The following is a 25269-nucleotide window of genomic DNA, read 5'->3' on the forward strand; positions in this document are numbered from 1 at the left end:
ACCCACTTGCGGCAATTTCCCTTGCTAAAGGGTAGGTGTTCAGGAGTCTGGCGCTTTTTTGAGGAAAGTGCGGACGATAAAAGAATTGTCATTTGCAACCTGTGCCGTACCAAAATGAGCAGGGGCGTGAACACTAGCAATCTCGCCACCACCAGCATGATCCACCACATGGTATCAAAGCACCCTAATAGGTGGGCCAAACGCCTGGGTCCACAACCAGTGTCTGCGGGTCACACCACTGCCTCCTCTTCCCCTGTGTTACGTGCTGGCCAATCCCCTGTCCAAGATGCAGGCCCGGATGCCTCCTGCCATGCACCTGGACCTTCACAAGCACCATCAGCTAGCACATCCACTTCTGTGTCTCAGCCCAGCGTACAGATGTCTATACCCCAGGCCTTTGAATGAAAGCACAAATACCCAGCCACCCACCCACAGCCCATAGCACTAAATGCGCACCTTTCCAAATTGCTGGCCTTGGAAATGTTGCCATTTAGGCTTGTGGACACTAAGGCTTTCTGCAGCCTGATGGCGGTGGCTGTCCCGCGGTACTCTGTCCCCAGCCGCCAATATTTTTCACGGTGTGCAGTCCCAGCTTTACACCAGCATGTGTCCCGTAACATCACCTATGCCCTGTCCAACGCAGTTATTGTGAAGGTCCTCTTAATGACTGACACATGGACAAGTGCTTTTGGCCAGGGACTTTACATTTCCCTGACGGCACACTGGGTGAATGTTGTGGAGGCTGGGAGAGAGTCATACCCTGGGATTTCACAGGTGCTACTGACGCCGAGGATTGCGAGCCCTCCTTCCATCAGGGTTTATGCCGCCACCTACATCATCTTGCAGAACCAGTCAGCCATCAGTGAGTAGCTGAAAGCAGTGTAGCACTGCAGTGGGGAAGCGTCAACAGGCCTTAAATTGATCTGCTTAGGTGACAAACAGCATACTGCCGCAGAGCTGTGGCAGGGGATAAGGCACCAGACTGAGCTGTGGCTCTCGCCATTCAACCTACAACCAGGCATGGTTGTGTCTGATAATGACCGTAACTTGGTGGCGGCTTTGGAACTCCGCAAGCTCAAACACATACCATGCCTAGAGCACGTGTTCAACCTAGTGGTTCAGCGGTTTCTCAAAACCTACCCAAATTTGCCTGAGCTACTGGTGAAGGTGCGCCGCATGTGTGCCCATTTTCGCAAGTCATTAAAAGCTTCCGCCGATCTGGCAACGCTGCAGCAGCTCTTGCAATTGCCAGCTAACCGACTGTTGTGCGACATGAACACGCGCTGGAACTCGACATTCCACATATTGACCAGGCTTTGTGAGCAGCAGAGGGCAGTATTGGAATACCGGCTGCAACAGGGTCGTCGCCTTTCCAGTCAGCTTCCGCTTTTAACAAGCGACGAGTGGGCATTGATGTCTTACCTCTGTGAGGTTTTACGCAACTTTGAGGAATCAACACAGATGGTGAGCGCGATAACGCTATTACCAGCCTAACCATTCCACTTCTGTGTCTACTCAAATGCTCACTGCTCACAATTAAGGATGATGCTTTGCATGTGGAAGAGGTGGAAATGGGGGAAGACAGTACATGGGGTGATAGCCAGACCACCCTCAGTTCGTCTTCTCAGCGTGAATTGGATGATGAGGAGGAGGACATATGCCTCCGCTACAGAGGGTAGTACCCATTGAAAATTAATTCCATCTGTTTAGCGTGGATGGGTAGAAGAGGAGGAAGAGGATGAGGAGATTGAGAGTCATCCTCCTTATGAGGACAGTGAAGTCTCCCACTATTGCTGTCCCCATTATTGATGTCAGGCTTAGTGGCCTATAGTTGCCCGATTCCTCCCTACTACCTTTCTTGTGAATGGGCACAACATTTGCTAATTTCCAATCTTTTGGGACGACTCCTGTTACAGTGATTTGGTTATATAAATCTGTTAATGGTTTTGCTAGTTCACCGCTAAGCTCTTAATAGCTTTGGGTGTATCCCATCAGGCCCCTGTGACTTATTTGTATTAATTTTAGACAGCTCACTTAGAACTTCTTCCTTTGTAAAGACACATGCATCAAAAGATTCATTTGTCTTCCTTCCTAACTGAGGTCCTTTTCCTTTATTTTCCTTTGTAAAAACTGAACAGAAGTATTCATTGAGGCAGTCAGCTAGTTCTTTATCTTATTCCATTTGCCTTCCTTCTCTTATTTTTAATTTGGTAATTCCTTGTTTTAGTTTCCTTTTTTTCATTTATGTATCTGAAGAATGTCTTATCACCTTTATTCACTGACTGAGCTAATTTCTCTCCTGCCTCTGCTTTAGAAGCTCTTATAACTTGTTTGGCCTCTCTCTGCCTAATTTTATAAATTTGCCTGTCATACTATTTATTTATTTTTTATAATTACTATATTTTTGTTTTTAATGATTTTGGCCACTTCTGCTGAGTACCACAGTGGTCTCTTCCTTTTTTTGCTTATACTATTGCCTAATGCAATTATCTGTTGCCTTTTAAAAGTGCCACTTTTAAGTAGCCCCATTTCTCCTGGACTCCATTGAAACTGTTCCAATCTGATAGGGACCTGTATACCACTAATCTAATTTTAGAAAAGTCCGTTTTTCTAAGATCTAAAACTTTTATTTTTGTGTGGTGTGACTCAGTCATTGTACTAATAGTAAACCACACTGACTGTTGATCACTAGATCCCAAGCTTTCCCCTACAGTAATATCAGATCCCAAATTCCCATTTGTGAATACTAAATCTAAAATGGCCTCTATCTGGGTTCGCTCCTCTACTACTTGCTGTAGAGATAATCCCAGTAAGGAAGAACTAGCTATTTTGGTTTTCCAGTTTACATCAGTAAGATTAAAGTCTCCCATAATGATAACTTCCTCTTTCAATGTCATTTTAGCTAGTTCCTCAACTAGTAGATCATCTAATTCTTTGACTTGGCTAGGTGGTCTATATATACCACCTACACCATTTACCTTATGATTATCAAGCAGCAACATAACCCAAACTGACTCTAAATTGGTCTTGCTAATTTGTATTAAATTAGATTTTATGCTATCTTTCACATACAGGGCCACCCTTCCCCCTTTCTTGCCTTCTCTGTCTTTCCTATATAGAGAGAACCCTGGTATTGTTATATCCCAGTCATTACTCTCATTGAACCATGTCTCAGTAACAGCCACTAAATCTATATTCTCAGATGCCATTATAGACTCAAGTTCATTGATCTTATTCCCTAAACTGCAAGCATTTGTAGACAAGACTCTAAACTTGTCATTTCTTAATCTTTGTGCTACTGGCATTGTTCCGGGGGGCAGTCGGACTACTGGATTATCACTCTTTTTCCCCCCTTTCCTAGTTTAAATGCTCCTTAGCAAATACTTTGAACTGTTCACTGAGGACATTTGTTCCCTTGAGAGAAAGATGCAGACCATCTTTCTTGTAAAGTTCTTTTCCATTCCAACGAGAGCTAACATGAGACACAAAGCCAAACCCTTGTTTCAGACACCATTCACCAAGCCATACATTGAATTCCTTAATGCGCATCTTCCTGTCATGCTGAAGGTTATGCACAGGCAAAACTGCAGAGAATGAAACAGTCGATACAACCTCACGTATATCATTACCAAGTGTGTGAAAAGCTTCCATTACCTTTGAAACCTCATTGCAAGCCAGATCATTTGTCCCAAGATGGACAATAACATCCACCTCCCTTTCCTGCTTTGCTTGCCTATCAATATTAAGGATACATCGTCTGTCCCTGCTAGCAGTAGCACCAGGGAGACCTCTCACAAAACCAAACTTCACACCTCTTATGATAGAATCGCCCACCAACAGCTGCTTACTATCAGTTCTCACCTTATCCGTTTTGTCTTTGGCTGCAGTCTTGCATACTTTAGGCATAAGAGATGATTGTTCCTCACTCACTGTGCCTGAGCCATCCTCTATGTTGCTCTTGCGCTCTGAAAGTGCTGCAAATGAATTATGGAGATCCACAGACTGTGGGACATGTCTTCTATCCACAACTCTAAGTCTACCAGTAACCCATCTTCCATTTCTATGGGGCCTCTGTGCAGTGGCATTGCAACATTTCCAGCCTGAGTTTGTTTAACAGTAAATTTACAAATCTCAGATTTCAAAAATGCAATATCCTGCTGCATCTGGAGAGCTGTCTACAGATCAGACAGCATCCAAACCTCCGAAAAGTGGAACCTGAAATAAAAGCACAACAATTCTGCACAGAACCAGGTCTGCCATTTTAAAGAGGGGAAAGATTTTAAACAAACAAATCTTACTTTTTTAGGTTGTATACACCTCCAGATTACCTCCTGAATATCTCAGATGCACTTAGTAATGCTGCACTTTGAGAATGCTGCAAGTTATAATTAGGCAAGCTAATACTATGTTGCTATATATACACACACTTTCCCACAAAAGCTCCTCCCCAACAACAAATTTAGCACCTTAACCACCCTATGCTCATTTGCAATCAGACAATTGCAAAAAACCTGTCTAACACATTCCTTACCTGTTTTGAAGCACAGTGTCTGAGTAGCCACCAAAAACACAGCTGAAGTTCTGCTACAGTGGAAAAGCTCTAAGTTAGTCTCCTGAATATCTCAGATGCACTTAGTAATGCTGCACTTTGAGAATGCTGAAAGCTATAACTGTTTTTTCCCCCTTCTCGACCCCCGCTACAAAGAGAACTTCTCATTTCTCATTCCTGTGGTGGAGAGGATGAGCAAAATGGTGCAATACCAGAAGGTCCTTATGGAAAAATTGCTCCAAAAATTTCCAGATGACAACGCTGGCTGCAGATTAAGTAGTTCATTGGCCGACCGAGCAGGGGAAACAAGGGGACCACACAGCAGTTCCAACAGAGGCAGGGCAACACTCTCCAAAGCCTGGGACAGTTTTATGACACCCAGCCAGCACCCTCAACCTGATGCTTGGCCTAGTGTCACAAGGAGTGAAACATTTTGGAAGATGGTGAAGGAGTACGTAGCAGACCGTGGCAGCGTCCTCAGTGATCCCTGTGTGCCTTTGAACTATTGGGTGTCCAAGCTGGACATGTGGCACAAACTGGCGCTCTATGCCTTAGAGGTGCTGGCCTGCCCCGCCGCCAGCTTTTTGTCAGAGCGTGTATTTAGTGCTGCTGGGGGCATAATAACTGATAAGCGCATCCACCTGTCAACTGAAAATGCTGAGAGGTTGACTCTTATAAAAATGAACATGGCCTGGATTGCCCCCGACTTCTTTACTCCACCAGAGGAAAGCGGCTGAACATAAAGGCACTCTAAATGTGGCTTTTATGGTGTATTGAATACACTGTATTTTCCATGGGTCAATCTCCCTTTTCTCATTCTCCTCCTCCATCATATAAACATGCTTATTAGGCTGCCCTTGCTCCTAATGTTTTAGAGGGTCAGCTCAGCAGCGGGCCCTCACCCATAATCTATTAGAGGGTCACCAGTAGGCCCTCAACCATAATGTTTTAGAGGGTCAGCTCAGCAGCAGATCCTCACCCTTAAGTTTTTAGATGGTCAGCTCGGCAGCAGGCCCTCGCCCACAAATTTTTTTTAGATGGTCAGCTCGGCAGCAGGCTTTTCCCATAATGTGATGGCCAGCTCGGCAGCAGGCCCTCACCCACAATTTTTTTTTTAGATGGTCATCTCAGCAGCATACCCTCACCCCTAATGTTTTAGAGGGTCACCAGCAGGCCATCAATAATCATTTTTCAAGGGTATGTATGATGCCCTCCTTTATGTGTAATAAAGGGTGTATTTGAGTGCTTCCTTGTAATTTTTGGCAACCCTTTCCCTTAGAGCATAGGCTTTATGGGTGTTGGAGTCCCACTACCTGATCAATTGTACCACAATGTGAATGAGGCCCTTCTTTATGTGATATACAGGTTGTATCGGAGTGCTTCTTCCTTGTATTTTTTGGCAGCACTTGCACTTTATATACGAGTAAATATACAGGGAAGAATGTTTCCTGACAATTTTTCCTCTAAAATCAATTTTATCTTCGGTTTTGTGTATTATTGTCACAGTCTGTAAAAGTGGCTTACTACTCGGACAACATCATCGTTCCCAGCAGCGACCTGGGAGTCCAAGATGTATCTAGACATCCTCCCCATCCTGTTCCTGAACCATTTCAGTGGTCTTTCTATCAATTTCTGACCTTTTCCTATGAACCACACACCCTCCCCTCTTCAGAGCAGGGGGTGCCTGGTTTAATGCTCGGGTTCTCTCATTGACTCCCATCGTGCTCGGTAGAGCACCTGAGCATCCCGAGGTGTTCTACTCGAGCACCCAAGCACTTTGGTGCTCGACCAACACTAGTGCTAAACTTTCTAACATTTTTTTGCAATATAAAAAAAAAAAATACTTCCTGCAATATTCAGTAAGAGGTTATATCAGGATATAAAAGGCCATAAAACCGATTGTCTTGCAGCATTTTAATAAAACTACTCCTCATATGTGCTTTTGTCCCTTGATGACAGTATCTAATAAATCCTATCTCCTACTACATCTCTTATTGTTTCCTTCTTAGATGTGAAGGTTTTGAAAGTGTATTATAAATGGACTCTACAGTCTCTTCATTCTGAGTAAAGCAGATATGAAGTGGTTTCCATTATGCCTGCTTGTTATAGTAGCTGCATACATTGTCACAGTTATGGAAAGTATTATTTAGATAAATTATTGAAATGTAATTCAATTTAGCTCCTGCACCACAGGAGCATATTTTTTTAGATTTTGTATTGTCATATTTATTTTTATTTTTTCATGACAGTCCAAGACACATTTCTATGGAATTTATTGGAGTTTGACAGTGTCCTCATATTTGCTGGCAACTAGAAATGGTTTGCACAAGCTATCTACTGAACCAATGAATGTTTCTAATTGTGTGTGTGTGTGGGGGGGAGTAATACACATGGGCTCTGATTTATCATAGACCGGTCTATGATAACCCCCCATACTGCCGGAGGCTGCGACGGGGCACATGCCTCATCATAAATTAGGTTCTGCCCTGAGCAGTCCGTATGCCAGAACTGAAATTGTTCATTCTTCTACCTCAGAATGCTGGCATAAGAGAAGATAAATATGGTAAGGTTTTTGGCCCTGCTTCCTCCCATCTTTTGCCACACCCTATTTCTGGGAAAGTGGCGAAGGCGATGGAGAAACGGTACTTGTACAAAAAGTCACGGTTTGCAACTTTTTCACTACAGAAAACTGGCGATAAATACCCGGAGTCCAATGGAGCCTGTGTTCCAGTGCAAGGAGGCAGTACGGAACTCCATACCCGGGGCGTGGCGAACATCAAAAATCTGTTTTATTTTATTCACAAGTCTGATTAATATATGCTTATAACTTTTATGGTATAAATAACAGAATAGCAGATTTTCTTTTTTAAATGGCTTGAATAGAATAGCCTGTGATTTCCAGGGATCGTACAGCAGTAGTGAGCTACATAAAGTACAAACTGTTGTAACAGCGTGCACCGTGTTGAGGAGTACAATACCTTACATTCTCTATATTTTGGTGAATGATGAAATGCTGTTTAACCCCTTAAATGGGTTTTCTGGCTTGCATCAACATCCTTTAATAATCATTTATGAAGGTAGCTGAAATTTTGTAATGTATTTCTTTTAACTTTATTGTCCGTTACTGTGATCACATGACTGTGTCCAAGCAGCTGTTTCTTATTTCCTGTGATGTTATGTCCATGGGTGTGACAAAGAGGCAACAGAGGCAATTATAGGGGGGTGTCTATGTAAGAAGCTGGGTGGGCGGAGCAGTAAGCTAGGTGGGCGTTTTTAAGGGCGGTGCTGGAGCTTTGGCAGAGAGAGGAAAAGTGCATCATGGTTTGGTTGGATACCACAACAGGAAGTGCTACATACCGGATGTAACTAAACCAGAGTGATTTGTTTACAGCAGGCATCCTCAAACTGCGGCACTCCATCTGTTGCAAAACTACAACTCCCAGCATGCCCGAACAGCCTACAGGTATCAGCCTACAGCAGGGCATTTGGGAGTTGTAGTTCTACAACAGCTGGAGGGCAGTAGTTTGAGGATGTCTGGTTTACAGGGTGAAAACGGGTCAGGAAAAGTCCAAATTGGGGGGAATAAAATGAGTAAGTTATATATGAGATAAACAACTCCATGAGCATACTGTATCTGCACATGTTAAAATCCACAGTAATCATAGAAAAGCCATTTTAGGACACAGCGAAGTTTAGTACTTTCTTTTTGTTTATCTTTGCATTTCAAAAGCAATAGCTTTTTAATATTTCCATTGACTTAGCTTGTTTTTCATGCCACAAGTTTGAGGTGCATCACACAAATCGTATAACTTCTAAAACATTTTTGTGGCGACTGTGAAATGAGAAGATTTTTAATACTTTTGTGTTTTTTTTTATATCTATAAACTTTTTTTTTTACATTTTCAACCAACGATCACTTGACTGCTGACATACTCCTGCATCACATTGCATAGTCATTCTGACATGTATCATCTTACCTTGTGCCAGAAGCAGTGTGTAACAGCTGGTGTGGCATGGCAGACCTGGGGCACTTCTGAAATCCCTAGGCGGCCATGCAAATTTTATGCACTCTGCAGTTGCGTTCATGGAGTGGCAATTGGAGGGATAGAGAGTGCTCCATCCCTATGTCTAGCCTCTTAGATGCTGCAGTTGCTCTTTTTAAACTTCCTTGATCAGAGTTATTGGAAACCTGGATGCCCACTGTATAATACAGCTCGCAGCCCAAGTGATGGCCTAGACCCAGATCCTAAGCCCATGCCATTGCCATGATGTACTGCTACAGCACATAGCATTAACTACAAGTGCTCTGTGACATAGGCCTCTTTCACACGAGCGAGTTTTCCGTGCGGGTGCAATACGTGACGTGAATGCATAGCTCCCACACTTAATCCTGACCCATTCATTTCAATGGGTCTGTGTACATGAGCGTTTTTTTCACGCATCAGTTTTGCGTTACGTGAAAAACGCAGTATGTTCTATATTCTGCATTTTTCCCGCAGCCCAGTTTTTCATCACTCGCTTAAAAAACGCATCAAAACGCTTTGCACTCGCGTTGAAAAAACTGAACGCAATCGCAGACAAAACTGACTTAGGCTACTTTCACACTAGCGTTCGGGCGGATCCGTTCTGAACGGATCCGCCCATAATAATGCAGACGGAGGCTCCGTTCAGAACGGATCCGTCTGCATTATATTAGCTAAAAAAAGCTAAGTGTGAAAATAGCCTGGGACGGATCCGTCCAGACTTTCAATGTAAAGTCAATGGGGGACGGATCCGCTTGAAGATTGAGCCACATTGTGGCATCTTCAAACGGATCCGTCCCCATTGACTTACATTGTAAGTCTGGACGGATCCGCACGCCTCCGCACGGCCAGGCGGACACCCGAACGCTGCAAGCAGCGTTCAGCTGTCCGCCTGTCCGTGCGGAGGCGAGCGGAGCGGAGGCTGAACGCCGCCAGACTGATGCAGTCTGAGCGGATCCGCATCCATTCAGACTGCATCAGGGCTGGACGGCTGCGTTCGGGTCCGCTCGTGAGCTCCTTCAAACGGAGCTCACGAACGGAAACCCGAACGCTAGTGTGAAAGCAGCCTGAACTTGCTTGCAAAATGGTGCGAGTTTCACTGAACGCACCCTGAATGCATCCAGAGCCAATCCGCCACACATGTGAAAGAGGCCATAGTATGTCATGAAGCTAGAAGTGGTTAAAGCTGATCTGTCATCAGATTATGCAGCCCTAGAACAGAATATTATACATACAGGTCTCGGTTTTCTTATCTGCACTTTTCTGAAGCGCAGGGGAAAGGGCAGCATTTAATAGAACGTTCGACAGAAAGTGGCGGATGTTATAGACGAAGTATATGCCAGCCTGTAGCTGACGTAGACTTCAGTTTCTGGCACACAGCAGGGGCAGAAGCCATTTTCTGATTACAAGCAGATAGTAAATGGTAGTAATTTTAGCCACTATCCAGACTTTCTTTATGAGTCCAATACAATGCAATGTTATTTGTGTTTTTGAAATAAAACAATTGATTTCCTATTAATTCTAAGCTTGTAGATTGTTTCCATATAGATACTATAGAATCTTGTCAACATTTTTGACAGAAATATTTAAAGAGGATTTTCGAGATTTTAATACTGATGGGTTTTCAACACCCGGGACCCCTGTTGATCATCTGTCTGAGTAGGCAACAGCGCTCCGGTGAGCACCGCAGCCTTTCCTAGGCCAGTGACGTCACATTTATCAGTTACATGGCCTAGGAGCAGCTCAGCCCCATAGAAGTGAAAGGGGCTCTGAGAAGGCAGCGGCGCTTACAGGAGCGCTGGTGACTTCTCAAACAGCTGATCAGCGGGGGTCGCGGCTGTCGGACCCCCACCGATCAGATACTGATGACCTATACTGATGATAATTCATCAGTATTAAAGGGGTTGTCCAGCCGTTAATATTGATGACCTATCCTTAGCTTCTCCCCTCATGTATGTTTTATACATTTTTTCTTAAAGTCACCTTTTTGTGAATGCATGGAGTAGTATACAAGAGGAGAGAATTGAGAGGTTCTCTAATTTGGACAATCCTTACCTTTTAGAAGAGTTCCTCTACACAAGATGCCCCCTCCTCCGCTGGGACAGCTAGCTATCATTTGATATCTGTAAGAAAACCTAGCAGAAACTATATTGTTTTCCTCTGGCACCACCATAGAGGAGATTAATTTTTGTGACTGTTCCCACCCCTTCTCCAACCAAGACTTGTTAACTCAAAAGTAGGTTTTATAAACTGTGTTGTACTATATATAAATGCTAAGGGACCATTGAGTCAGGAAGTGTAACACTTGTCCATGTTCTGTCTCCTAAAAACGGACGACTTTCCATCCATGTCAAATCTGTTTTGTCTTGCACTGTGTTCAGTTTTTTTCCCCCTGAATCTGTATGAAATCAGTATATCATCTGTTGTAAAAAAAAACTAAAAAAAACAAGAATACCCACCCAGAATTTTCTAGCAAGTTAATTTAGTACTGAACAGACTTAAGGGTGTGTAAGACACCCTGATGCTGCAATCGATTTTCAGGAATGAAGTGCTCCCTCCTGGCAGTTGCAGATAGCTGGCGGATGAGACCTCTGCTGTTACATGCAGCAATGTCCTCCGCAGCATGTGGAGGAGCGATCGATATGCCATCGCTTGTCCCCATGCAGGATAGCGGTGTGCCGGTGGCAGATCATAATTAGACAGCACAATCTGCCGCCGGCAGACTATTATTTTTAAGCATGCTGAAAGAGTGCTTATCAATAACTGATAAGACAGCTCCATGTACAACTGAACTCAGAAAAAGCTGAGATTTAAATGTATAATTTACAAGTTTTACTGAATATTTTCTCATAAAACTATATCAATCTGCTCAGCTTCTTTTGCACAAGCGTATTTTCCAGCATCCTTGCAATAAATAATGCCTATAAATTACAGTAATTCGAAATGATTCTATTTTTCCAAAATTCGGGTCGCCTAATTTCTCGGGAATATTTTTGTTCAATCCGAATAAATTTGAGGTGAATTACAATTAAAAAAAAGGCTATTTTCTGGCTGCTGAGAGCCTTTATAGTGGTGTAGAACACTGTGCCTTGCAGTAGCACGCATAGGAAGTCTGCTATGGTAGTGAAATTATACTGTGAGTCAGTATGACATGCAGATGACAGGCATCACTCTTAGAATCACTGCGCACTTCACTTATTTGGGCAGTCACGGGGCCAAAACTGACCAAATAACTCAAGTATGAACTCAGCCTTACAGGCCGATGTTAGTGCCAAGAAGTAGCGCACTCCTTTTACACCCTCGTCAGCCCGATACTAAAATATAAACCACTTAAGGCTTTCCAGCATAGCACATGGCAGAGCTGTCTAATGACTATTTGGATCCCCAAATAATCGTCCATTGCACTTGCAAATCGCTTTCCTATCAATGTCCCTAGTGCCTTCTGACGTCTCTCCCTGCACTAAGATGCTGTAAAATGATTTCTCCCTATTATTTCCCATTTTGCACTTATAAATCCTTTTTTCAGTTTTTTTTTTAAACATAGAGATTTTTCCAATAGCTGTCTCTAGCGCCTTCACACGTCTGTCTCTGCACGCTGAATGCTGGAAAATGGCAGAATCTAAAATGGCTGCCGTATTTATAGGGCTGTGACATCACAGGGCTGGCTGGCTGCCGATTGTCTGCATGCAGGCATGTCAATCTGGGTGATCCTGCCTTCCCAGAGTTCCTTGCCCTATGTCCTCAGTCCTCACATGTGTAGCGGCCATTTTAGGAAAATTGTGATTCTTTACCACGAAGCATGAGGAAATTTGCATTCTTTGTGAATCAAAGTTTTCCTGAAATTCGGATCGAATTCCACTTCGTCAGCTTTTATTCGCTCATCTCCAACACTAATGATTGGATACATTATGTTAGGTGTTAGATTTGTACCTATGAAACTGGCTGACCGGTTACATGTGCGCTTTACAGCTGAAGGACTCTGTTTTGGTACCATGTTCATATGTGCCCGCATTGCTGAGAAAAATTATGTTTTAATATATGGAAATTAGCCTCTAGGAGCAACAGGGGTGTTGCCGTTACACCTAAATGCTCTGCCCTTTCCAACTTAAATGCCCTCCGTACTCTCACAGGTCTAGGTGTGATCATGTTTACTCTCCTTGGCCATGTCAATCAAAGTTGAGAGGGTATGGCAGTTGAAGAGAGAGGAGAGCCTATAAGAGTAAGGGTAATATCTTTATTGCTCCTAGAGGCTCATTTCCATATATTACAACATCATTTTCTCAGCAATGAGGGCACATATGAACATGAAACCAACACAGATGTCTTCAGCTGCCAAGCGCACATGTAACAGGTGAGCCAGTGTCATAGGTACAAATCTACTGACAGATGCTCTTTAAATCTGTTTCCAATCAGATTTCTGTAATTTCAATATTAGTACAGTGTAAACCACATTGTAAAGAATTGCACTAGAGCAATTTTTCCTGTTTTCATCCTAGAAAAATATCTTGTGTGCAAGTCACAAACCTTATTACCATGAAACATGCTAACGACAGCCACAAAGTCTTACAATTAACAACTGCTGTGTTCACACAGGAGTTTTTATTGGAATATAGGGTTTGTTCACATCTCTGTTTTGTACTCCATTAGTCTGTTCCGGCAGAGGACTATCAAAGACTATCGGAGTTACCACTATCTGGCATAGCCGGACACTGCTGGGCTGTAGTAGGATCCAGAAGGTTTCTGGGAAAACTGCTGGTTTTCTGCCAGAGAAATACTGCAGCATTTTATGCCAGATCAGACTACCAGAGTACAAAACAGAGATTTGAGCCTAGCATTAGGCACTTTTTACTTTTTCCAGTGGTGGACATTTATCAAAACCTGTGCAAAAGAAAAGTGGAGTAAATGCTCATGATAACCACCATTTAGATTCCATTGTTCATTTTTCAAATCTGTTTATAGCGCTTTTCGCTTTCTTTTCCCCTTTTGATGAGAGAACCTTTTTTTTGTGAAAAATACATGTTTTTAATTTCTTTTTAAATTTTTTTAATGAAAGAAATGTAATATCAAAAAAAACAGTAGAAGGCAAAAAATAATAATAAAATAATGCAAAGCACGCAAAGTACATTAGCATTTGTATTACTACTACAATACTGAGATGTCCTGTGATTCTGTGGAAGTAAACTTAGATTACCATAGAACTTTCTGCTGATCTAAGTTCTGTTCAGTAAAACCAAGAGTCGCAGCTGCTAACATTAAAATGCAACTGCATTGTGATTCCCCCTTTAATCTAGTGCGCCTTTGTGTGAATAGAGCCTAAAGTTGTCATACATAGTACATAGAAGTTGGTTAATGATTGAAAAAACATTTGAATAAATGATCATCTGGCGAACAAATGTTATGCCAGCGCAGACATACAAACCTTAGTCAAACCATACATCTTCATTGACACTGGGTGAAGGACAAATGGTCGTTCAGGGATAAGTGACTCACAAAATACCTTGGGGTGTCTTCTTTCCAAAATGGGGTCACATGTGGGGTATTTATACTGCCCTGGCATTTTAGGGGCCCTATAGCGTGAGAAGAAGTCTTGAATATAAATGTCTAAAAAAAATTACGCATTTGGATTCCGTGAGGGGTACGGTGAGTTCATGTGAGATTTTATTTTTTGTCACAAGTTAGTGGAATATGAGACTTTGGAAGAAAAAAAAAATATATAACTAGATAAATTTCCGCTAACTTGTGGCCAAAAAAGAAAATAAATCTTCTATGAACTCTCCATGCCCCTCAAAAGTGATCTTTATAGTGCCGCAGCGATTTTACGGTGTTTTGCAGTGATCAGAAAAAAAAATATATTCTGTCACTGCGGTGGGGCGGACTGAACAAAAATGTGCGCACAAGATCAGGCCTGATCGGGCGAACACTGTGTTTTTTGTAGAGCCTATAGAACATGTCCTATTCTTGTCCGCAATTGCGGACAAGAAAAGGCATTTTCTATATAGTTCTGGCAATTTGCGGATCCACAAAATGCCAGTGTCCGTGTTATGCGGATCCGCAAAACACATACGGACGTCTGAATAGAGCCTTACAGGGGGGTGATCAGGGAGTCTGTATGGGGTGATCAGGGGTTAATAAGTGACACGGGGGGGTGTAGTGTAGTGTGGTGATTGGTGCTACTTACAGAGCTGCCTGTGTCCTCTGGTGGTCGATCCAAGCAAAAGGGACCACCAGAGGACCAGGTAGCAGGTATATTAGACGCTGTTAACAAAACAGTGTCTAATATACCTTTCTGGGGTTAAAAAAAAAATCGCATCTATAACCTGCCAAGCGAATGATCGCCGCTGGCAGGCTGTAGATCAACTCGTTTACCTTGCGACCCTGTGAGCGCGCGTTCACAGGAAATCTCAGCTCACGCGAGATGACGCCGATCGGCGTTAGTGTGACCTGGGAGAGCCGCCGCAGTCACGCCTTTCGGCGTTAGTGTGACAGCAGGAGGTTAAATATCACCTGACGATCATTTTGGCTAAAGTCATGTTTTGATCAACTTTAGACTAATGTGTATGCTCACTCTAAGGCCATAATAGTTGCAATACCAGGCACAACCTATGGAAAGGAGAAAGGAGGAAATGTTAGAAGAAAGCCAACATTTTTTGTAGTCTCACACAGACCCTTTATTAGTAATTTATTGTCCACATCGGCTTTAAAAGGGTATTCCCATCTTTGACATTGGGGACATATTGCCAGGATCATGAATGTCACAGGTGGGACCCACACCTATACTTAGAGCGGAGCCCTCAAAGTGCCAAAGGGCACACTGAGCATGTGCAACCACACTCTATTCATTTCTGTCGGACTGCCGAAAAAAGCCAAGCAACGCGCTCGGCTATTTTTGGAATTTCCATTGAAATGAACGGGAAAGTGCACTGAGCAAATGCGGCCACTAGCCTTCCGGCACTCTGCAGGCTCCATTCTAAGTATAAGTGCGGATCCCAGAGATAAAGCCCCTAATGTCCAAGATGGGAATACCCCTTTAAATTGGGAAAATGGTTATGAATGAAAACAATGTTTAATAACCAGTCTGAATAAAGCTAAAACAAATAATAGGAGAAACAAAATGAATGGCAATTTTGCATTACAAATATTTATCATTACTATCATGTCTTAATGACTTTTTTTTTAATTAAACGGGAGAAAGCATTGCAGAGAAAATGTAAAAGACAGTCCTGTTTACTGTGTTTATCAGCTAAATGCAGCCTTTATAGTCTTTCACAGCTTTGTGCAATAGAATCAATTTCAAGCCTTCAAACATTTTTTCACATATTGCTTTTTGTACATTATTTTAAATATTTTTCTTTCTATTTTTCTTTTGAAGTTACACATGTTAACGTTTTGCTTGGGCCGTCTCGGAATTGGCCTTTTCTGTATAAAATGTTGTGTATTACATTTGGATAACTTTTTCGCCTTATTTATTTCTGAGTAAACATTTTTATTGAAATTCTGGTCTGATCAATGTCTTACCCTGCAATATTTTCCCCCAGATTTTTGCTGATTGCTTAGCAACCACTTCTGAATAGTCTTGCTCTAAGCATTATTCAATAGCATTGAATTAAATAATTCCAAAGTGTATTACAATGTATCATAAGTGGATTTTTAAAAAATAATGACAAAACAGATTATCTAAGTCGGTAACAACTTTAAGCATTATGATTTCTTATGGGATTTAAATGTGTTAGATGGGCCTTTAATGAACTGCACAGCAACCTGTTGGAAATCCATATCTTTATACATAAGAATAGTTCTAAAGTACTTAATTATCCTAATTTCTTCACCGCTAGTAAATTAATTCTATGAATGATAGGCGTTAATGGGGCATAGCTGAATGTGGATACTGGATACCAGTCTATTCAGATAATCCTAATGCCTGTGAAACAGGGGTCAAGTCCTGGGAAAAAAAGTGTGGGAACTCACCCAAGATCCACTGCAACCCCCCCCCCCCTCCAAAAAAAAAAAAAAGCACAGAAAATCTAGCACGCTGTAATTTGTGTAGCTGCGGACTGAGCCAAATATACACATTGTGATCAAAACACAATATCATAGTGCCATCCTCTCCCCCTGTCCCCTAATGTGCCAGTATCAAGTTCCTCTCTCCTACCCCCTTCATGTGCCAGTATCATGGCGCCAATAGCCCGCCTCCCCCGTGGCAGTAAAGTAACAGTCCGGTATTTAAAAAAAAAAAAAAAAAAACACTTTTAGAAAAGTTTGTCATGGGATTCGAACTCATGACCCCTACACATCAGAGGCAAGGCATATGCCCTCACAGCTATGAAAGCTGTCTAGCTAATAACTTAAAAAAAAATATATAAGACTTCTACTGTAGGTAACTTTGCCCACTGTGTATGGATGTAGCAGAGCTGGGTGTGTTGGGGCAGCTGTCATGTGTATGGTTGTACACTAGGTATCAGTACACTAGGTATCAGTAGGAGTCTTAAAAAAAAAAACACTTTTAGAAAAGTTTGTCCTGGGATTCGAACTCATGACCTCTACACATCAGAGGAAAGGCATTTACCCCCACAGCCATGAAAGCTGTGTAGGTAGTTGCTTAAAAAAAAAAATAAGACTTCTACTTATACCTAGTGTACTGATACCTAGTGTACAACCATACACATGACAGCTGCCCCAACACACCCAGCTCTGCTACATCCATACACAGTGGGCAGCTGTCATGTGTATGGTTGTACACTAGGTATCAGTACACTAGGTATAAGTAGAAGTCTTATATTTTTTTTTTTAAGCAACTACCTAGACAGCATTCATGGCTGTGAGGGTAAATGCCTTTCCTCTGATGTGTAGAGGTCGTGAGTTCGAATCCCAGGGACAAACTTTTCTTAAAGACATTCTAAATGATCTCAGCTGACTGAACATACTCGCAGCGTATTAGGCCGACAGAAGAAGTGAAGGAGATGATGTCAGTAGGGGGCGGGGCGCCATGAGAGGAGTCACAGACAGCAGCAGCACCGCACAGACAGCTGTGAAGCCGCTTAGCCTGCCCTGCACAGTGCGCTTCACCCCCTGATTTCAGCCGCGTTCTCCTGACTTGAGGCTTGAAAGGGAACGGCGTTCCTGCCATGAAAAAAGTGCAGGAACGCCGTTCCCACGCGTTCCCCCTCCACTCGACCCCTGCTGTGAAAGTTATACCAGCTCTACAGTTTTGCATAACTTTGGAGTAATTTGATATGCAGATTTGGAGATCATAAAGACAATTGTGCTTTGATGATCATGGAGAAGATTAAATAGCTTGAATTTTATGGAACCTTATACGGTATATTCTTTGCTGATCTGCCTGTGATAGAAGGAAACAACCGTGTAGGAATAAAAAACTAAATTATAAAAAAAAAAAATATTAAAAAAGTTTTAAAGTAATGTACAAAACAACTTGCATCATACCCAATCTCTGTAATGAATCCTTAAAGGGGTTGTCTCACCTTCTGTGTTCAGCACGGCAGGTCTGGACTTTGGGTGCTCTAGGGATGTGGAATTCCCTCCCCTGACCCTTATGTCCACGCTCCTGAGGCTGTTAAGCATTCAGTAGCAGCCTCAGTCTGCTCAGCAGAAGGATAGCCGGGGTGCGCAGCAATGTGGCAGCTCCATACCACATAGGAGGTTAATGCCAAAAGGCACTTCAGACTCAAGGCAATACAAGGTGGCTGGGAACTTGAGTCAATGTGTGGGAGACTAGCGCTTGTTCCCGCTATGCTGGCCAACAGAAAAGTTGGCTTTGTCTCTTTTCACATTGCAAGCGCGGCCACCGCTAAGGCATTGCAGCAGTGGCTGTATTCCCTAGAGACGAGCAGTTTATAATGACAAGGAAAATTGGGAGAAGTTAGGATAGGAGGCATGATGGTCAGATAGAGTATATTGGTAACTTACTTCTATTAGGGTATTACTCAACATACATATCACTTCATAAGATGAGACAACCCCTTTTAATGCAGATTTATATTTAATTTTGATAAATTTAAGAGTTAGACCATTTATACATAAAACATCCATCTTATCCAAATTAACTAAGTCCCCTATATACCCACTATATAAGGGAGTAGGACAGTGATGGCAAACCTATGGCACGGGTGCCAGAGGCGGCACTCAGAGCCCTCTCTGTGGACACTCACACCCTAGAAAAGTCTACGGCTTACCAGTATGCATTAGACTTCTTCTGCCATTCATCAGCACAGGGCGCACTATGAACAGCACAGGCAGCACATTGAATGCAGGTAGACTATTATAGCTAAATGATAAAGTACATGGAAGATATACTATATTAGTATTCAGGGTAAATTGCAGTGTTGGCACTTTGCGAATAATAAGTGGGTTTTGGGTTGCAGTTTGGGCACTCGGCCTCTAAAGAGTTTGCCACCACTGGAGTAGGGTGTCCCTGTTGTGCTAGGGTAATGAAGGGTTTAATCATTCTATCATTCTACTCTATCTAGTGTAGTGGAGGTTACAATTCTTGTCCTTGATGGCCTGGGGTAGTGAGGAGGATAAAGGTCCAATCCCTGATGGTCTAGCGTGGTAAAAGTGTTCACCAGTCTACATATTATTCCAAGCTCCAGTGATGTCCTGCAACTGAAAACTGGCACTACAGAACTATATGGACCATGGGACAAATTTATTAAGACCGGTGTTTTAGATGCTGGTCTTAAAAAAGACCCATAGCTGGAGGAGGATCCGCTGAAGTTATGAAGAGGCACAAGCCTCTCCATAACTTTGGCGCATCCAGTGCCAGTTCTACATGTAAGACAGCTTCTGAGCTTTCTTACACTTAGACCATTTTCTATGCCTAAAACAGGCATAGAAAATGATGAATGAGACGGGTGTTCTGGTGTGAGCGGGGAGAAGTCGCAGATGGCAGCTCAACTAACCGCCATCTGCAGCTGAAATACACCTAATTTAGGTTTATTTCAGATTCGTAAATGACCCTCCCATATGTTTAGTTCGCCCCCTCTTCCGTTTGACATCTGCTCAGCCTCCAACATCTACCATTTGGAAAGCTCAGACATATGCAGCTGAAAATATAGATATGTGATACTCTGGTGAGAACAACACCTGAATGCACTGTTCATATGTTTGAAAAAAAGACCAGTCATAGTTATAGTTATATATATATATTTCACTTGTGCCTGCTGCCTTGAGAAATCACCTTCTAAACAACCTACCAGTGACTTTACATGTTTTCGGCATTGTAACACACCTGTGCCGTGCGGTCATTTTTCCCTCTAAGTAGTACTGAAACAGATATAGTCACAAAGTAACGGGACCATACCCAAGCTCCCTGAGCATGTTGTTTGTACAGCAGAGGGTCACAGCCATATATGATTATAGGTACTACTGAGACGTGCTGGGCCATGTAGTGAAAGCTTTGGCTTGATCTAATTTGCAAGTAGACCCAGGTTTGTACATAGTGCATGTATATTATTTTATACCACGCATTTATCATGCTTTTTGTGCAAACTAGAACAGAGTTGAATGGTGTAAACTATTATACTAATCATGGGTTTTTACCTGGGAAAAAGGTTTTAATGAAAATCCTTTAATCTTTCAGTCTAAATATAATGTTTTTGCACTTCAACTTCAACCCGCTCAGTGAGGGGAATTCTTCAGTAGAGTTCTCATGATAAAATGGAAATGCTAACCACCCATGGCTAGTTATATTAAAAACAAATAATTATGATTAGAAAGTTCAACAGTTGGAACATTTCTTTATAGAATTTCTTCTTTGAAAAATCCCTCAAATAAAAAGTGCTCTTTTTTTATTTATTATATTCTAGGTAATAGCTGTTATGGACCTTATTATTTCCTACATATAGTACATGCACTGTAGGCTTTCTAATTCTACAATGCTACTTCTATGTATTCACTCCTGAAGTGAAATTTATGAATGCCGATTGCATAACAGCTCCTGTGATTTTTTTTTCCATTTTGTTAATGTTATGTAGTAATCATAAGCTAATACATTTTCAGATATCTCTGGGGTTTCATTTACACAGGGAAATAAATTGTTGTTTGAAGAAACCGGTGTAAATATGTTACAACAGTCATTCTTTTTTTGTACATTCAATAGCTCGGGCCATTGTTTGTTTCCTCCTCTCATATAACTACATTGGCTATGACGAGCTGTGTGGCATGACAACTGACCATTAATGATTTTCATGTCTGCTTTAAAGATGTGAATAACAAACCACTCCCTTGTTTTTTTGCAGATTGGCATTTCAAATAGATATTTAATCTAATTCACTAATAAAGTTACATTTTTAGATGCTTAGTTTATACTAACCATTCTGTCCTTATACGTATGTGTTTCTGCCCTTCCTGTGCAGATGAAAACTACAAGCAGAGACTGAAAAACTAACGGAATATGCTTTATCTTCTCCGCTCAGCAGCTCTTCGTTCCTCCCACTACAGCCCTCCTCCTCCTCCTCCTCCATACCAGCATACAATGCTTAGAATCACTTATCTGAAAGGACCTTTGAACATCCCATGTGTCATGTGACCAGATCAAGTCACATATGTTGCACTTAGCACTTAGATCTATGTTAGCCATTCTGTAAGCCCTTTATATTAGGAAATGAAACATAATAATTTAATCATATAGGTGTTTTGATGAGAATACAGACTGTCAGGAGGAGGATCAGTAGGTGGAAACAAGATTATGGAGGAAACAGCCTCATTTACACTCCCCCTACAGACAGCAATATTCTGGGACTTGTAGGCAAGACTGCAGCAAGATGGGAAGGAATTTTGAAAGAGAAGTATCCATTTTTAATGAATGTAGTATAGATAAAAGGCAGATAAAGATCGCAGATCAGCACAGAGAAAGCAGAAAGGAGACTTGTAGCAGTGATGAGGCAACATTAAGAACTAGTTTGACAATCTTGTAGACATATCGTTAGGTTTAGAGAAAAATAAATAAAAACAATGGGAGTGCTTCTTTGGCAACAAATGGGCAAAGTATCATTCATCGTTGGATTGCTGGGCCTGTTTACAGCGGGCAATGATTGTGAATGATCATTTGTATGATAGATTGTTCAAGCTATTTATTGCCCCATATAACCGTACTATCCTGTTCCCTGTGACTTGTGGCTTCCCTGCCCTTCGTCACTGGTCTTTCGGTCCATGTTTGTCAACTTCTGCATGAATGAGGTCATGTGCGTCACTGCAGCCAGTGACTTACCTCAGGGGTGACATTTTACCAAGCAGCACATCATTGTTGGGGAGCCAATGAGTATGGATTTTTCCACAGGCATTCCAGACTGGGTGCATATTTAAAAACCAAAAATATATGTATCCTGTACAATCACTTTAAGTGAACACCTGTTCTGGATTTCTTTATCCTGATGGCATGGACTAGCCCGCTGGGGTTGTTTCTGTCCCTTCATGCAGGCTGTGACCTGCTTGCTAGTCTTGATCATGAATATTATAATATAATATCGCAAATTTTTATCGCGAATATCGCCACTTTGAGAATTTGCGAAGATCTAGAATATAGTGCTATATCTTCATAATCACGAATATTCTAAAAAAAAAATAATCAGTACCCTCATTGCTTCTTATCATTCCAGTTGACTTAATTGCTCTCTTTTCAGCCTGTAATTTAATAAACCACACATAATCAGGGATTACATGATTCCAGTTGGCTAAATCTTGTGAACATGATCTCTAGTAGTTAGTCCTAAGGTATTGTCAGCAGGGAGGTGGGGGGAGGTAGAGATAAAAGGTGCACTAAGGCATTGCAAATGTCTTTAAGTTTCAGTGTGCTTGATTGCTAAATGAACATATAAATCACAGATCAATTTATTGACTATAGTTGTCATTTATTGTAAGATTGTTAAATTCTAATTTGATAAAGGCTGCTTTCACAAGAGCGAGTTGTACACTCTGCACTCGGCGTGTGACTATAACACAGCACCCTTCCTGAACTTCTAGCACTGCCGGGGTCACATAGCATTATATTGATTTATGATGCTATTTAACCCTTACATTTTCTGGAATGTATTAGATAACAGTGACAGCATTCTGCCAATGTTATCTAATTCATTCCAGATCTGTAAGGGTTACATAGCATCATAGATCAATATAATGCTATGTGACCCCGGCAGTGCTAGAAGTTCAGGACGGGTGCTGTGTTATATTCACGCTCCGAGTGCAGAGTGTACAACTCGCTCGTGTGAAAGCAGCCAAAAAGTTATATAATAACACACCATATTTGTGAAAAAAGTACAGCTTCATAATATATTGACCCCTAAACAGCAGGCTTTTGCTTTTGCATTTTCATTGTGTCTCTCTCTGCCTTTCAAAAGCCATAACTTTTTTAATTGTATTTTTTGGGGAAAAATCGAATTGTTTAAAGGCACCACTTACTTTACCATATCTTGTATAGGAAAGCCATATCTTTGGATTTTTTTTACAGCATTCACTGTGCCATGACATGATCTTCTTTTGTGGGTCAGAAGATCCCATGTACTAGCCCACTAAGGGGGCTAATAGTTAGAAAAAAAATATATATATATATATATATAAACGTTTTACATATAAAAATATCTAAACATTAATATAAAAAAAATGTATTGCCACATCTGAAAATGTCTGAACTATTAAAATATTTTTTTTAATGTTCTGTGCGGTAAAAGCTGTAATGGAAAAAATAATCCAAAACACATGATTCGCTATTTTTTTTGTCATTTTGTCCCCCCAAAAAAAAAAAATTAATAACAGTGATCCAAAAGTCGTACATACCATTAAAACAAGCCCTCATACAGCTCAGTAGACTAAAATATTAAAAAGTTATTGGTGCAGAATTTTTTTTTCAAAGTTTTTTTATTTTTTATTAATTAAATAAAAAAAAAAGGCTTGGTATCACCACAATCAAATTAAACCATAGAATTAGGACATCAGGTCATTGTTAGTGCACATTGAATGCTGTGATGTCAAAACCCCAAAAACTGCAGAATTCAGTTTTGTTTTGTTTTTTTATACATTTTTCCCAACAAAAATATATATTTTTTTCCTGTTTTCCAATACAAGATTAATACAATGAAATGGTGGCATTAAAAAATGTATCTTGTCCCACATAAAATAAGCCCTCATATGGCTATGTGAATGGAAAAATAAAATACTTATGGCTATTGGAATGTGGGGAGGAAAAAATCAAAAAATAGGCCGAGTCTTTAAGGGGTTAATGTCCTTTTATCTGTCAGATTACTTGCACGTAAGAGCACAGACAATAATAAAGTTAATTGTCTTGTTTATTTTTGTAACAAACAAATCATTTGTTGCGTTGTTAATTCCCCCTCATCCTCTGATACAGTTAACATTATTCTTGGCACAACATTCCCTTATTTACACAATAGGATGTGCTACCGACAAACAGTAATTGTTAGGTTCCCATTAAAAATGTAATCAATGACAAATGAGCGTCAAATTGCTTGTCTTTTAGTGCTGTGTATATTTACACTGGGCAGTGGAGGGAAGTAAACATTCATAGGAACGATTGTTCAGGCGATCATCAGCCCGTGTAACAGACACACGGGCTGAAACAAAAATGGTAGGCAACTTCTAATGAAGACTGTATAATTAGGCTTGAGCAAATCGTCCTTCTAGATCCAAAGTCGATTTGTTCAAAAACTTAGATTTTATTGCTGTTTCCGTAGAGCATTAAAATGTATTGGCTCCATGGAGTCAAAGTTCTTCTCGTCTGAAGTCACAGGAGACTTCAGTTATTTCCTACTGTATGCATATCTGCATATTAGGGATCGACCGATTATCGGATTTACCGATATTATCGGCCGATATTCAGGATTTTGAACACTATCGGTATCGGCATCTATTTTGCCGATATTCCGATAGTGTATGGGGAACACAGATCGCGCTGCTGTCAGCGCTCTCCGTGTTCCCCTTAGCAGCACAGGGGAGAAGGAGCAGTGTCTCCTCCCCCTGTGCTGCTGCTGCCGCTGCCGCCAATGAGAGGACAGGGGACAGGAGGAGGGGAGGAGCTATGGTCACTGCTCCACCAATGAAGATGAATCTATCATTCATTCATATACAGGAGGCGGGAGCTGCAGAATCACATAGCCGGCTCCCGGCCTCTATGAGCTGTAGCTGCGATCTGCGGTAATTAACTCCTCAGGTGCCGCGGATCGCAGCTACTTGTCATAGAGGTCGGGAGCCGGCTATGTGATCCTGCAGCCAGCTCCCGCCTCCTGTATATGAAATTAAGCTTCATTGGTGGCGCAGTGCGCCCCCCCCAAGCCCCCCAGTATCAGACATTGGTGGCGCAGTGCACCCCCCCCCCAGTATTAAGCATTGGTGGCGCAGTGCGCCCCCCCTCCCCCCCAGTATTAAGCAGTGGTGGCGCATAGGGCCCCCCACCCCAGTCGCAGTGCGCCCCTCCACAGGATCCCCTCTCCCTTGCTCCTCCGATCGGAGCCCCAGCAGTGTAATGCTGGGGCTCCGATCGGTTACCATGGCAGCCAGGACGCTATTGAAGCCCTGGCTGCCATGATAAGCTCCATGCTGCTGTGTGCACAAAGCACAGAGCAGCAGGGACAGTGTGAGCTCCTATTCACCCTGATAGATCTCTATCAGGGTGAATAGGACAATGGTTCTAGTCCCTAAGGGGGCTAAAGGTTAGTTTAAAAAAAATACAGT

General features: G+C 41.9%; 1 protein-coding gene across 5 annotated transcripts in view; it reads left to right on the forward strand.

Moving 5' to 3' along the window:
• PCDH17 (protocadherin 17) overlaps window positions 1-25269 on the forward strand; it is a 207795-nt gene that overhangs the window by 34639 nt on the left and 147887 nt on the right. The gene's annotated exons all lie outside the window — the stretch shown is intronic.

This window comes from Bufo gargarizans, chromosome 3 (assembly GCF_014858855.1).
Source record: "Bufo gargarizans isolate SCDJY-AF-19 chromosome 3, ASM1485885v1, whole genome shotgun sequence".
In the NCBI taxonomy this organism is placed as follows: Eukaryota; Metazoa; Chordata; class Amphibia; order Anura; family Bufonidae; genus Bufo; species Bufo gargarizans.